Consider the following 15,439-nt stretch of genomic DNA (forward strand, 5'->3'; position numbering starts at 1 on the left):
TGTGTAGTGTGGCAGGAAACGGGTGGGGATGGGAGCTGGGGAGATAGGCAGGTCAGAGGCTGGCCTCGGACCATCGTACCCAAGGTGGGCTAGCTGAGGGAGGGGCATCACTGCCCAGAGGCGGGGGGTAGGGAAGGGGCTCGAGTTGACCACGGCTTGCAGGGATTCCGTATCCCTTCTGAGCTGGGCCTAGGGTCTGGGCAGCTGGGAAACAGCCAGGCCCTTCTGGGGGTGATCAAGCCCCAGACTCCCTTTCAAAGGACAGTAGGACATCTGTGGACCTCTCACTCCATTCCATAAATAGGCAAATTGGGCCCAAAGTCACCTCATGAACAGTGGCACCTGAAACCAGACCCCAGGCCCCCTGAGTCCTTACTTGAGGCCATCCATGGCATTCCCTTGTGGTCGGAGCTGGCTCATGTCCCCGTCTTGGGTGTCTGTTTTCTGCTTGCTAATTATGGGCCGGTACTGTGCCCAGCAGAACCAGGCAAGTGCCAGGACAAATGCAGACAGCAGCGGGCCTCTTGGTGGCCCGGAGACAGACCTCAGAGGTCTGGGAACCTCTAAGGCAGAGCCAAGCCCTTCCCTGCAGAGCAAGGCTGTCAGAGAGCTTTGTGGGGCCCCAGGCAGGCAGAAGGGGGTGCTTGGGAAGCTGCAACTGTGTAGGCCAGTGAGTGTCCGGAAGAGGGTGAAGAGGCTTCTGCCTGCTTATGTTCCCACCAGCTGGAAGGGCTCCCCGCCACCTACCGCTGTGGCCTCCCTGAGTCCAGTCTGGCAGCTCCAGAGCACCATCTTGCTGAGGTCTTAATTTTTAAATGAGCGAGGAGGAGTTTTGGAGAGGCAGAGGCGGATGGAGAGACACACTGAGAGAGACAGAGAGACCTCGGGGAGGATCAGAATGTGGACTCAGCAGTTTGCAACGACCCACTCAGGTACTGCCTGAAGATCTAAGCCAGCTGCCATGGGCGGCAGGGAGCAGACCCTGGACAGGATGACTGGCAATAAGTCAGGCACGGGCAGGAATGGGGGTGGTGCTCGGACCCAGGGCAACAGGTATGCCAGGCAAGCTCAGGCCCCCCCGGGAGGGTAGGGCCTTATGAAATGTTGATGAATGACTAAATGACTATGTGATAATGTGTCACCTCCATCATGCTGGGTCTGGGGTCAGGCCCACCATGTGACCCCTGCCAGTCCTGCAGGTCACATCTCTGGGAGTGAAAGGGACCCTGCCCTCAGAACTCCGTATGACCTGCTCCCAGGTTCCTGTGCTGCTCTTGGCCAGCTACATGTCTCTGATCGGACTGGGGGCTCCACATAAGCCCCGGCCACTCAGTGCCCCTGCATACACACAGTGTAGCAGTTCAGCTAGGCACCCGGGAGCAGCTGCTGCCCTCGGAACCCTGGCCTAGCTGCTCTTGTAGAAAACTGGATAGGTCTGGAATCTCCCCCCAAGCTCTGCTGAATCCCCCGCCCTCCAGACCTGCCCTTGGCAGAGACTGGGGACCACACTTTGAGCTCACCGAGGGTCTCGCTGCAGCTTCCAGGTAACTAGGCGCCGAGGACTCTCAGCTGGAGTGCTCCTGCTCCCACCTCCCCTGGGGACTGAGAAGTTTATGTTCACTGAACAGAGGAAAAGGGCCAGGTCATTGTGGCTTTCCTGCGATTTCCAAGAGAGAATTCTTAATGTTTCCTCCTGAAAGTGAACAAGATGCATACCCCCACCCCCATTCCCACCCCTGCCTCGCTCCCTGCCCCTGCCCCATCTGCACACGCTGGCACGGGCCAGAACATGCCTAGCGCTCACGGCGGGCTTCCAAGAAGAGAGCATTAGCCCTGTGGAGCGGACGAGGAAACTGAGGCTCCAGTAGTTCGGAGCGAGCTGTTCAGTGTGACCGGGAAGCAGTGGAGATGGGACCTGGCTCCCAGTCCAGCTCCTCTTGAGTTGAGGATGAGAAGCATGTTCTAATCTTTCAAAAAAATTTTTAAAATAAGCCCATCTTACTTCTACATGCCATGCACCTTCTGCCCGCTCCCAGGGTGACAGTGCACCCTTCGGATTTGATCAACTTCTAGGAATTAGGCTGCCCCTCTCTCTTGCTTAAACTGAACCTCTTTGCTCGGCCCACCGCACACAGATACCTCCAGGTGGGGCTTTAGGAAGCAGTTGGGGATCTGACCCCACATAGCCAGTGAGCAGGCAAGGGCCCCTGCCCCACCCCCTCCTCTTCCCTTCCGTGGGCCCCCGGGCCCAGCAGAGTTGAATATCTGTACTTTGGGGGTTCCGTGGATTGTTTTCTGCTGCAGGCATAGGAGAAAGCTTTCTGGAGCTAGAGGAGAGGACCCGCCAGGTAAAGGAAACATTGGAGAACCAGTAAAAGGCGTGAAGGTAGGAACTGCTCCAGGAACGCCAGTGAAGCGTCGAAGGTCTGCTCTGTCTTCAGAAGTGAGGCTTCTCCATGATGAAAGAGCCTGCGGCACTGGAGCAAACAGACCAGGAGGCCCAGGGGGTGGGGGTGGGGCTGATATAAGCCGTGGCCGCAAATCATGAAAGAAATGTCCCACGAGCATAAAGTGGAAAGGACAGTCATCCCAGTGCCTTGGCCTAATTCATGGCTGGGGAGGCAGCAGACATCTGCTGAGCCTAGGTAACCTTGAACTCACTACCTCATGTCACTGCACCTTAGTCCTCTCAAAGGCAAAATGGGTTCAATAAGCCCACTCGTCTTCCTCTCAGGGCTGCTGGGGAGACACTGGGGGCTTGATCCATTGCTGAGTCATAAGCGTGTGTGGACAGGCTGCTCCCATGGTACCCTCCAAGCCCATGGAGGAAGGTGGGGCAAGGGTACCACCCCGCCCCTACACACCACCAGCTGAAGCAATGAGGTTGCCCCATACAGCTTGGAACTGAGCTTCCAGCCAGGGGCAGGACTGAGATGGAGCACATTTCAGAGCGACAGGTCGGTGAGGCTGGGGCAGAGTGCAGAGGCTGAGGTGCACAGAGAGAGTGGGGTGGCCGGTGGAGGAATGTGACAAATAGAGACAGAGATGGGTGGCCTAGGTCAGTCTGGAAGCTTGTCTTCTGTTAGAGAGGTCCCAGGGAGGACCTGTGGACTAAAAAGATATGCCCGTTAAACCAGTCAGATGGGGGCAGCTGCCCAGCAGGGAGGGGTCCACGGAGGTCCTGTTCTAGAGCTCTGGATCGCCGACTGTCTGTGTAAGCAACAGGGAATTCATTTTACACTAAATTCGGTGCAGATCCCTCATACGCGGCAGGTTGAAGTGGGTGCTCTGATGGAAGATGGTGGGGCAGAGGTGTGCAGAGGCTCCCAAAACAGAGTTAAGGTACACATGCTATGGGAGGGACAGGTGCTGGGCACAAGGCCCCAGCTCCAGACAAGGTCTGGACTAATTTAAACCCTCCTTGGATGACCTTGGGAAAGGCCTTTGACAGCGGTGGCCTCACATTCCCGTCTGTGGAATGGATGCCTTTAGTGTCCTCACCCTCGGTTGCTGGAACAGGGGCAGAGACCTCTCTCCTGGGCTGCCCCTCAAATGGAGAGGTGGGTATTTATTCAACCTCTCGAAGGGCTGAGGTCTTGGCGAACTCATCTGCCTCCTGGCTCAGCTAATTGGAATCGCTTCCCCCCCATCTCCTCTGCCTCTCAGTAAATTATGTGAATTCCCCCAGTCAGAGGCCTGGGTGATGGACAGCGCTGTCACAGCAGCCTAAGTGTTTGGAGAGCAATTGTTCCGGAGGAGGCTGCCATTCCTCAAGCCTGTACCGTGCGAGGCATAAGACACAAGGGGGAGAGCCAGCCTGGCGCTGCCCAGGCCCCGGCCCGCCCCGGCCCCGCCCCGGCCCCGCCCTGCCCAGCCACCGCAGCCTGCTCTGCCGAGCCGCCACGCTTGGCTTCCGGTACGTTATCCTTGTCATAACAATCAGAGCAGCCGAGAGGTATTGCTCTTAAACCCTCAACACACATTTTTATAACCTTTCTGTTTAATAAGAAAGAGACAGCTCCAATTAGCTGGGAATATTCTGCAGAAATGGGATTATTTTAAAAGCTCCGGCAATATTATAAAATAGCTTCACTAAGCGAACAGCTGTCGCTGGGCCCCGCCCTCCATGCGCACTGCGCCTCTGCACCCTCTCACGGTGGGGGGTGGGGCCCTCTCCCCCTCCCCCTCCCCCAGCCCCGTGGAGTCCCTGAGAACTCTACTCTGGCCCGCAGTCAGGGACCCCTTCCAGTAGCACAGTATAAACTGCGGGATATGGGGCACGGTGCCCCTTGTCCTGGCCTGGAGGAGAGGGGCAGCTTGGACCTCTCCCTGTGGTTGGACGTGGCCTTGCTGGAGCCCCGCCTTTTCCAGGAAAGCCTATGTGGGCACCCCAACATTGTCTGTAAAGGGCCTCCAGCCCCACCCCTCCAGCACCGCCCCTCCAGCACCGCATTGCCCCGTGACCCAAACATGTCCCCCACTGTGCCAAGACTCCCCACCACTGCTCAGGCCTTCCCAGCCTCTCTGTTGCTTCCACAAAGGGGTCAGTGCTATGTTCCCCACAACTCCCCTATGAGTTTTTCTGGGTCTCTTCAGCTCCAGGCCCACGCCAGGGCCAGGTGATCATTGCACTTAAGTGCCCTCCTCCTCCTTTTTCTTGGGGCCAATTGCCAACACCTCCTTGGAGCCCCCTCCGCTCTCGCCCGTGCCCGCTGCGTTCCTCCTGTCCACAGGAATCTGTTTCTTCACTCGCCACAGCTGGCAACGCTATCAGCAGCTGCGTCTAAGCCCCCAGAGCTAAGGGCATGGTCCTAGGGCTCCTGTCCTTTCTCTCTCTTCCATGTCTGCTGGTGGAGCTCTGTAGAAAGGGGTTCTCAGCTCCCACTTCCCGAAGATTGGGGGCTGTATCTTACCCATAGTGCCCACGCTGGCAGCCAGCTTCACCTGGTGGTAGCCTGATGCCACCTCTTCCCTGGAGCCAGCCCAGCCTCTGTGGGGAGAGCTGGGGACAGGGGCATTGAGGAGGCAGTGGGTCCTTTTTGGCTTGCTGGGCAGAGGATTCTGTCTTCCCGCCCCTCCGTCTGATTGCCCCTCAGCCCACAGTGGTGCTGGGTCCCGCTCAAGGTCCAGGGTGAACAGCAGACGATATTTCAACACCCTTCAAGGACCTCAGAGTCTGGCCCATGGAACCTGGGGAAATTGAGTCTGAGTAAGGGGAAACTCCAAGGCTATATTCCAAGACAGGATGGGAGGCAGGACCCGGGCTGTCTGACTCAGCTTTGGCGTTTGACCCCTGTGGGCCCTGGCACAGGCGATGATGGGATTTGAACCCTCAGCCCCGGTGTGCTGGCATTGAACGAGCCCACCGAGTTGCTCAGGTGGCCATAAGCAACTCCCTCCCCTCTCTGGGTGTCAGGAGACCAGTGAGCCCTGCTTCTGAGGACAGGACTCCTGGGGCTAATGGGGTGGTGGTGGATGGGACATCGGGGCAAGCTGCTGGGCATGGTGGCAGAGCCAGGGCAAGGACTGGGCCAATGGGGGCTCCTGGGGTCCCCAGATGCCCCACTCACTCTCCCTGCCAAGTCCCCTCCAGGTCTGGCCAAAGATTGTGGGGTCTCAAGGTCCCCTCGAGGCTACTGGGAGCAGCAGCTCTGTGGCCAAGGGAATGGCTGAACAGTGTCCCCTCCCAGCACTGTGGCCCCGGCCTCACCAGGCTCACGTCTCAGGGACGCTGCGTGGTGAATGGGAACAATTTCAGGGCATCCTTGGGAGGAGACCGCAGCCCAGGAACTGCTGCATGATGCAAATGCACCATGTGCTAAATGGGGAAAAATGAATTTTACACCCAGACAAAGTGACTTTTATCATGTTAACGACCATGCTTTGCTCATCATGTCTGCTGCAGTGAAATGGGGCCCATGGATGTTTCTCTTAGTTCTGCTTTTAAATGAAGGCATTTCCCCCGCCTCGGAGCAGACGAGCCAAGCCCCTCAGATTGGGATGACAGAAGTGCTGACTCAGCAACAAACAAAATGGAGGAATTTTTTAAATCTTCATCTATGTTTTCCATCAGAAACAGAGCTTAGACTGAGGATTTGGGGTGTGGCATGAGGAGCCTTGGCCCAGCTCATCCCCACGACGCCGTGTGGCCTGGGACCAACCTCACCCTTTCCTGACTTCCGTTTGCTCATGGGTACCAGGACAGAGGGCGGGCTGGAGCCAGGTCCTCCAGTCAGAGCTGCTCTGCCCTGGCCCTCTCCCAGGTAGCCACGTCTAACGCCCTATGCCAGGTGTGTCTGGATCCAGAGCTGCCTTCTCCTCAGACTGGGACTCCCAGAGGGCAAGCCAGGCGGTGTCATCACTGAGTCCGTGGTGCCCCCAGCGGCCAGTACAAGGCCCTGCATGGAAGGGGCACAGATGTTTGCTGATGGAGTGTCCAAGAGAAGACTCCATTAGCCAAGTCCCCGAGAGTCCCCCCAGCCCTGCACCCTACGCATCTCCCTGACACATGGCAACTCCATATTGTGCTCATCAAGAGTCAGGAAAACACCATCTGATGCTTGTACAGCTGCCCAGCCTGGCACCCAGCTCCTCGGGAGGAGCCTGTGCTGCGCCCAGTGGGGGAGCGCTCAGCTAAGGCAAACGAAGAGGACTTGGGGCTGGTATGTGTGGGCAACCTCTGCCCCGATGCCATGCAGCGCTCTCCGGAGGGCTCGCCCCGGTCAGGCAGGCAGGGCATCTGATGAACGGACAATTAGCAGCCCCAGTAGAGGTAATTAATCAACATCCAAGGCCTTCCGTCCTGGTCCACTGTGATTGCTGCTATGCCTGTGCCCTGATGGCAGTCGGCCTGGGCCAGGCTGACAGGAGCGAACTTGACTGCTATCAGCATCCCCATCGCCAGCGCAGACACCAGCACCAACACCAACACCACCTCTGGCAGCTCAGCCCTGCTGTCACCCTCACAGTAGCATCGACACCCAACCAGGGACTCACTGTCACTGTCCCCATCCACACTTACCCATCTTTACTCTTCTCAACTCAAGATGCTTTCACACTGTCCCCTCATTTGATTCACCCCAATCCCAAAAGATACACAGGTGCCTCGCTGCTGGTGGGGAGACTGAGGCATAGAGAGGGAAAGGGCCACGTAGCTAAACCAGGGTGAAAACCTGGCCTCCCAGCATACAGCTGACCATCACTGCCACCCCTCCCCCCGGTGCCACCTGTCACCGGGCAGATCCTTCCTCCCCCACCAGTCAGCATGGGCTCAGTTAGGCTGCAATAACAACTCTAAAATCTTAGTGGCTTCAAATAATGAAGGTTTATTTCTTTTCGCTGCTACATGTCCTTCAGAGGTCAGCCAAGGCTCTGTTTCATGTCATCTTCACACTGAGTCCAGGCTGACCAAACAACCCAAACCTGAAAAACTGTCCTGGCAGAGCAAGTGAGGGCCCTGAAAGGTCTCACACCACCAATGAGGTGCTCTGGCCTGGAAGTGTTCCTTCTTCTGGCCACTCACTGGCCAGAGGCAGACACGCAGCCCCACTTGGCCACCAGGGGGTAGGAAGCCGGGCAATTCCCCCTTCTACTTGGAAGCAGGGAGAACAGGGGAATTTGGCCACTGCCAACAGTGGCGATGGGATTTCCCCTTCCTTCTCTCCCTGCCTCCATCTCCCAGACCCACGTACCACATTCTCCAGTCCCCTGCTCAGTAGGACTTCAAGGGTTGAGAGGGGGTCTCCCTCGGTCCCCCTGGGATCACAGGCTGGGCCTCCTGCTTCAGGAAAGGATGCCTCCAGGATGAGGCGTGAGCCAGGAGGACCCGGGAGCCTGTCTTGTCTCTGTGCAGCCTTGTGGAAAGGGAGGGAGGGTCTGAACTGGGCTTCAGGCAGTGACTCTGGCCACAGATGTGTGTGTGTGTGGGGGGGTGGGGTTGGAATGGGAGCGGCTGAGGCAGAGACCAGCCAGTAGAGTCTTGTGAGGATTCAGAAAGGGAGAGGCTGTGCCACCTGAGGGTGGAAGCCTCAGTGAAGAGTCCAAAACCGAGGAGAATGATGAGTGAGGTGGCCAGAGAAACCTCCAGTGGCTCTGGGTGACCAGTGGGCTGGCAGGTTCTGGGCTGCGAGCCTCATGGCCTTCACAGGCATTTATGGGGCACCATCTGGGCACCTCGGTTATACACAGATCCTCCAGCCTGGCCTACAGCCTGGCCTCCCAGGGGAAATCTGAAACTAAAGACTAGGGGCAGGGGCTGCATGGGGATCTGGAATTCTGGGACTCAGACCCAGGGCTCCGGATTCCTAACTTAGTGCTCGTTTTGCTTAGCCATCATGAGCCAGGGCCAGAGGGGGGCAGCGAGGTGGCAGGATGGGGAGGGTCTGCATCCAGGCGAGGCCACATCTGATCCTCCTGGTGCTGGGGTGCCTGTGCCAGGGCAAATGTGACTATTCCCACATCATCCATCACTGGGCTACAGAACGCTGATCATGATCAATAAAACAAACAATTATCTTGTCATTACTGATTGCAAGCCTGAGGCAGGGACAGTAGCTGAGGGAAGCACTTGGGGTCCAGGGGAGCTTCTGATGAGGACAGCCCACACCTGGGGAGTTGGCCCAGACTGGGGGTGCAGAGCATGAGGAGTGTGGAGGCTGCGAAGCAGGAATGGCCAGGAGTGGGGGCCGACCCAGAACCTGCAAAGCAGGGGAACTGAGCTCTGTCTAAAGGAGGTAGGAGTGGGTCAGAGCCACCACCATCACTCTGGAAGCTGGGTCCCAGCTCCTGAGAGACTCCCAGTTTCTGGCCTGGGAGTGGAGGACCTGTGCCCCAAGCCCCAAGCCCCTCAGAGGGTGAGGCAGGGCCAAGGGCCACTGACTCAGCAGAGAGGAGCCAGGGCTGCACAGCCATGGCCACCTCAGTCCCCCAGTTCTGTTCCCTGTCCTATTCCTGGCCCCACAGAGGGGAAATCTCCCTCCATCAGAGGGAAGGGACGAAAGGAGAAGTGATTTATTATTCTATTCCATTATGCCCGTTTCCAGAGAAACTAATTATGGTGCATTGTTGTATTAGATACTTTCAGAAAGATTACATTTTCTTACTTTGGCCGATAAAAAAATTAAATCCATCAGTTTTCCTAAACACATTACAGTAAAGACAGACTTGCTCCTTGTAATTATTAATCAGTAGGATTTAATGCAAAACGTTTGACTTAAGCTCAATACAGTCACGAACAATGTCCCGGGATCGCATTTGGTATTGAAACAATTTTTCAATTTATTAAAAAGTCATTAAGGAGGTTGGGGTAGGAGATGTGGAGAGCTAGGATAAGCCACTGAGTCAGGGTTGTGGATCTGGGAGTGGTAGTAGGCAATGGGGTGGGGGCTATTCAGGTTGGAAGAGACCCCAGGTCTGTCTCACTCCTAGGCCCAGCTCTATCTAAGAGGGCTGCTCGAGGCGAACTGGGAACCTGGGGTGTCAGTCCCTGCAACCCTACTGTATGCCTTTCTGGCCGTCCAGAGTCTGCCCCTTCAGACTGCAAGCTCCATAGGACAGGACAGTGGCAGTAAGAGTCTCTCTGGGAACAATTGGGCATCCTGAGCCCTGAGCCCACTTTCTAGTGTCCTGCACAGAGAGAAGGGGAGTCCACCTGACTCCCATGCCTGGCAGGGAGACAGGACGCTCCTGCCACCAGATGCCCTCAGAGCCCCCAGCTGGAGACATGCGGCTACTTGGAAGGACACCTGGTGTGGCCGGGTGCCTTGTTCCAGTTGCTGACCCTGCTCACTCAATCATTTAATTACTCCTCTGACACTTCCTACTCCCAGGAGGGATTTACAGGGGTTTAGAGGTTGGCAAGCTACCAGCCCAGCTTAGCCTGAGTCCCAGCTGGGGTGGGAGCTGAGGGGCAGCAAGAGGACCTGGACTCCAGTCATGGCTCAACCACATGCAAACTGTTGACCTTGGGCAAGTCAGTTAACCTTGCTGCATCTCGGTTTACAGTCCTGGAGGAAGGGGATGCTGCTGCGTGTCTCCTCACAGAGGGCTAGGGAGGTTACAAGATCCGTGTCTGTCCTTCCTGGTCTGGAACTGTCGCCGCTCTGCCCCTCTGCCATCAAGGCAAAATCCTGGCTCCTCCCTCAGGGGCTACTTCACACTTGTTATTCCCTCTGTCTGGAATACCTCCCCACTTCCGGGGAACACCTCAGCTCTGAATGGGCGGGTGTTTCCATGGTCCCTGGACTGCTTCCTCTCACCACGTAGTGCCCGGAGAGGTCCTCACCTGCTCCCATTAGGCATGAGCTCCAGAAGGCCAAGTCCTGTCCCTAACATCCACCAGCAGAGCTGAGACCTCATCCCCTCTCACCCTGACCCAGCCTGAACTGGGTGGGCCTCCTGCCTGCTCTTCCTGTCCCCCTTCTGAGGCTGTATTTGAAGGGCCTGGGACCCCAGAACCAGAGGACCAGAAATGCTGGGCCTTATAGGCTCTTTTGATCAGTGTAGAAAAACCCCATCCAGCAGCAGGATCTCTCAGCTCTGTCCCCTACCCTGTCCGAGTGCCTGGCTCTAGATCTGCTGCCAGGGAGAGAGACAGCTCCTTGCTACTGACTGCTGGGTGGTCTTTGCCAGCTCTGCCTCTATGCGTCTCAGTTTTCCCCATCTGTATAATGTCCCCCACCCAACAGCGGCTGAACAGAGATGGAACTGGGAATCAAATATCTGAATGGAGGGGAGATTCCAGGATGGGAAGGAGGACCCGGGGACAGGGTCAGAGTTTAAACTCAGCATAATTGGGAGCAACTGATGAGGTGGGGGCTGGGCCTACCACACAGGGTTCGATTCCAGTCCAGTCACAGGCGACAAGGCCACAGAAAAGGACTGCTTGGCACTGGGTACTGGGCACATTCCCCCTCCCTGTGCCTCTCACCTGCCAGCAGGTGGAATTGAGCATATTCCAGACATTCCATTTCCCTGGAATTTATGGAGGGATTTGTCTTCTCTCCTTGATCACTGGTGAGGGGAAGGAGAGGGCACATTTTGCTCCCTCCCCTCCAGAGGGTGAGGAACAGCAGCCTGGCCACACTCGAGCTTGGCAAATGCTGTCTGAATCCCACCTCAGCAAACCCTCCTTCCTATGAGGCCTCATCGGGGCCTGGGGGGTACAGGGAGGGGATGGCAGCCATTTAAGCTGTCACCAGCTCCATCAGAGGATTTAAATCACTGACACAGTAACAGCGCCATAGATTACAGTGCGGGAGCCACGCGGGCACAGCTCGGCAGGCAGAGGAGGGGTGGGAGGGAGGAGATATAGGCTGGCAGAGAGAGGCATCGCCCCAGCACCTCAGTTTGGGGGGCTCTCTGCAGTTGAGGCTGGCCTAGCAGAAAGCCCTTTAGCACCCTGCCTGTTCCTCTACTCAGATCAGCCCCCCACAGAAGCCCCCACACCCCTGTGCTGTTGCAGCTGGTGGCCCATCCCTCGTGCCCTATAGATAATGGCTGAGGTCATGGCTCATGTCTCTCCCAGGCTCCCCGTGACCTTGCGCGGAGAGGCCTCACCACCATGGACACCCTTGTGAATGGGTGGTGGAGAGGGAGCTAGGGGGCACCTGGCAGGGAGCCTGCCTGCTCCCACTCACAGGCACCCAGCCATTGTCTCTGATTGCATGGTATTAGCCATAAATTACAGCCTTTGGGAGGCCGCATGTAAAAATAAAATAAAATAAGTGTCAAAAGACAGAGAAAATATTGATTCTTCAGGGAGAAGAAAGAATAGCTTGGTTAAGAGTTAAGAAGAAAGGATAGCTTGGTTAAAACTTTGGGAAGAAGGAGCATGTGGGAAGATGGTCATCAGGCCTGGAGAGCAGCCTGGGACCTGGCGGAGGTCGCAGGGAGACCACGATTCAGTCGGTCAACAAACATGCCGGTCCTAAGCTCCTGGCGTGTCCAGGCCAGTGTGCAAGTGACACAAATAAAACGGGACACTACTCACTAGGGAGACAATAGACCCATGAGACTCACCGAGAGGAACCCCAGGCACTGATTCTCAGGCGTTGGGGCAGCTGGACGCTGGTGAGGTTGTGGGAGCTCTCCGTGGTGCTGAGATCCATGGTGAGGTTGTGGGAGCTCTCCGTGGTGCTGAGATCCACTCGCTGAGTGAGAGGGCTACAGCCCAGGGCTACAGCCCACCATGCGCTCCCAGCCCAGGAAGAATCCCAGGCCTCTCCCACTCTGCCTGACTTTGGCGCCTGGAGGGAGGCTCACAGAGAGCCCAGTTTGTTCATCCAGTTCCCAGTTCCCTTTCCATAAACAGTCCTCTTTCTGTCCCTCCTTATCCTCTTCCTCTCCTCTCTTACTGAGAAAGACAGGGATATATCTCGAGCCTGCCTCAGCAAGGGCAGGAACTGTAGACAGACAGAGCCCCTGGCTGCGTGGTACATTGGCCATAATGATGCTCCCACAGCAGGCGGCATTTCTCATTGGGGTCTGATACAGATCCCAGACCTACAGCACCTTGAAGCCAAGTACTCAGTATGCCTGCACCCCTAGGCCTGTGGGGTTGGGCTGGGGTGGGGAGGATGCTCAGAGTATTGGATTGCCAGACCCAAGGGAACAGACAGGATCCCCTAGAAGGACCAACTCATAAGGACTGGAGGGGCAGAAAGTGCCCCCTCCCACCCCACAGATAGCCTGAGCCTCCAGGGCCTCCCTCGAAGAGACCATGACAATTCTGAAGCCGCAGCTATTTTTCTAGAGGATCATGCGCTTCAGGTTGGGGGACCCATTTGTTTCTTCAATGAGTGAAATGCACTGAAGGGAATTCCACTGCCAGGAAGAGCCTCTGGGTCCTTCGCTCGCTCGCCACAGCTACGGAATGAGAAGGTTCTAGCAAGGCTTCTTGCCAGACTCCTTTTGCTGTTATGAAGTGGGCTGCAGCAGGGGCATCTATAGAGTGTTTTCCATAAAAGACAGATGAACTTGCCACCACAAGTGCTGGACAGCTGGACAAAGCCTAAGCTGGCTCCTGCCAGAAGATGGAGGAGGGGTTCCCGGGGGTGAGACACCTTATCGCCAGGGCACCTGCCTGAACCTCTCCTTTCTTCCTCACCTGTCCTTAGCCTCACTCATCTAGCTGCTTCCACTTCCCAAGCCTACTGCCCAGTTCTGTTTGACCTCAAAGTGTGGCAGGTGGGACGATGGAGCAGGTCGGCTGGATGGGCCCTGGCATGGCCTACACTCTAGCACCTGTTCCCCCATTAGCAAGAGGACCCAGGTGTGCTGTGGCCTGGGCCCTGCCTGGCATCACTTCCTTCAGTGCAGGTGCCCATCTGACACCAGGCATCTAGGATGCAGGATGCCTGCCTGAAGTGGGGAGGGGAGCAGCCTTTGGGCCAGGAACTCCCCTACTCACCTTCCTGCTCAGTAGCCTTGAGACTAGTCAAGTTTAATTCTCCATTGGCACTCAAGGCCAAAGCTTGGTCCAGAGCCCTTCTTGCCACTTGGGTTCAGGTGCCCTGGATACCTACACTGGATCAACCCCAGGACTCAGGGAGTGTTCGGGGTGGGTGTCTCCTCAAGGGCCCCACAAAGACTGGGCCTAAAAGGCCCCTCCTCAGTGCCTCCTCCTCTGCATGTCCATCCTCTGGTGTCCTTGAGCCTGTCTTCCCCTCTCTGTAGCTCAGCCCTCAGGGCAGCCTTTCCCCTCATCCCTCCTTCCTCAGGCTCCCTCACCCCAGAGACCCTTCAAGTCCCCTCCTTTGAACCTCAGCCCTGCTCTGAACCCCTCCCCTGCCCAGCCCAAGGGCCAGGCTGGCTGATTTCACCTTGAAGCTCCCTTATCATAGTCTCTATCTCCTGCTTGTCCTTAGCTGGAGCAAAATTGTTTTCTTTGTGCCTGCCCGGAGCGGTGGGGCCAGAGTGGGTGCAGGGATGACAATGGGCTATGTTGGCTGGAAATTCAAGTCCTGTGATCCAAGAGCCTCCTCTGCCTGCTCTTCCTGCCCCCAGGCCCTATCCTGATCCCCACCCCTGGACCCCGGCACGGGCCTGGCCTACCCCAATTTGCCGCTCACTCCCCCTCTTGCCCCAAGCTGAGCTGACCTAGTATACCCTCGGGAGACTCCCTCCCCTGTGTAAACACTTTGCCCCCACCATGGGTGGGACGCATAGAAGCACATGTCTATATTCCTTTGGACCTCATTTTGCACATGTGCTTCCCTTTGAGCATGCACATGCTCCCCCCACAAAAACGTGTACCCATGTAATTGTGCTTATGTCTGCCACAGAGCTCCGGAAGGTCAGAGTCCTCCACTCCCCTAACCCAGTCCACACCCCTGTTGTACAGATGGGAAAGCAGGGGCCCGGAGGGGTGAAATGGAAGTGGGTATCCTGGGTGGGAGGTGGGGCTGCAAAGTTCTGGGGAGGTGTTAGGGGTCCAGCTGGTTTCTCCGACTGCTTCAAAGACAGGCCTCTGTTCTGGGCCATCCACCTGAGCACATCCTCTCTCCAGCCTTTTTTCCTGCCCAGAGCAATCAAGATCTCAGTGCTCTGACCTGGAGTGCTCCAGCCCCCACATGTCCCTCAACCCCTTCCCCCTTCTCTATCTCAAGGTCTCTCTCAGAAAAGTCATCTCAGGCCCCAGGGACGCCCTGGAGTCCCAGCTCCAGGATCCTGCTCTGTGACTTTAGGCCGATCCCTTCCCCTCTCTGAGTCTTCATTTCCTCAGCAAAGGGGGATGATAACAGCTGATTTCACAACCTCACATGTTCTTGAGAGGCTGAAAGACTCACCTGGAAGGGACTTCCTGCAGGGAACAGGGTCCCGAACCCATATAATAGTAACAGCAACGACCATAATGAAGCTACTGCCCTTCTCGGTATCCCTGACCCGGCCTCACCCTTGAAGATCTTTTCTTCTCCACTGAACTTCTTGAAAGAGTTGCCTGCACCCCAGCTACCCCTTCCTCTCCACACACAGACTCCTACGCACGAGTACCTACCCGTGGGAGCATGCCCCTCACATCCACACTCGCACGGGTGTGCACACGCACTCACGCACAGACGATAAACAGAACATAATTCATTTGTAAAGGAGACTCTAGTCATGCCATCCATCTCAGGCTAAAATTCAATACTTCCCGGAGCGGCCAGCCAGGCCTTGATGAATGGAGAGGACAGAGGCTCTGTCCCATGTGCCCACTCTCTGGAACAATGGAACGCCAGCCACGGGGGAGGGGGGAGGGAGAGGCTGGGCAGTGTCCCGGACATCCAGAGAGGTGGGTTCTAACAGTCCAGTAGCCCAGGGGGCCAGAGCAAGAGTTACTCTGTCTTCAGCCGTTCATCTGTAGCCTCCCAGGCTTCTAACAGTTCCTTTCTGACGCTATTCTTTTTCTGGGTCTTTTGGAACCAGTGCAGCCGGACCAGGGTGCCAGTCCCCACTTCAA

The sequence above is a fragment of the Pteropus medius genome, unplaced genomic scaffold, assembly GCF_902729225.1.
Source record: "Pteropus medius unplaced genomic scaffold, Ma_sr-lr_union100, whole genome shotgun sequence".
NCBI classification, from domain to species: Eukaryota; Metazoa; Chordata; class Mammalia; order Chiroptera; family Pteropodidae; genus Pteropus; species Pteropus medius.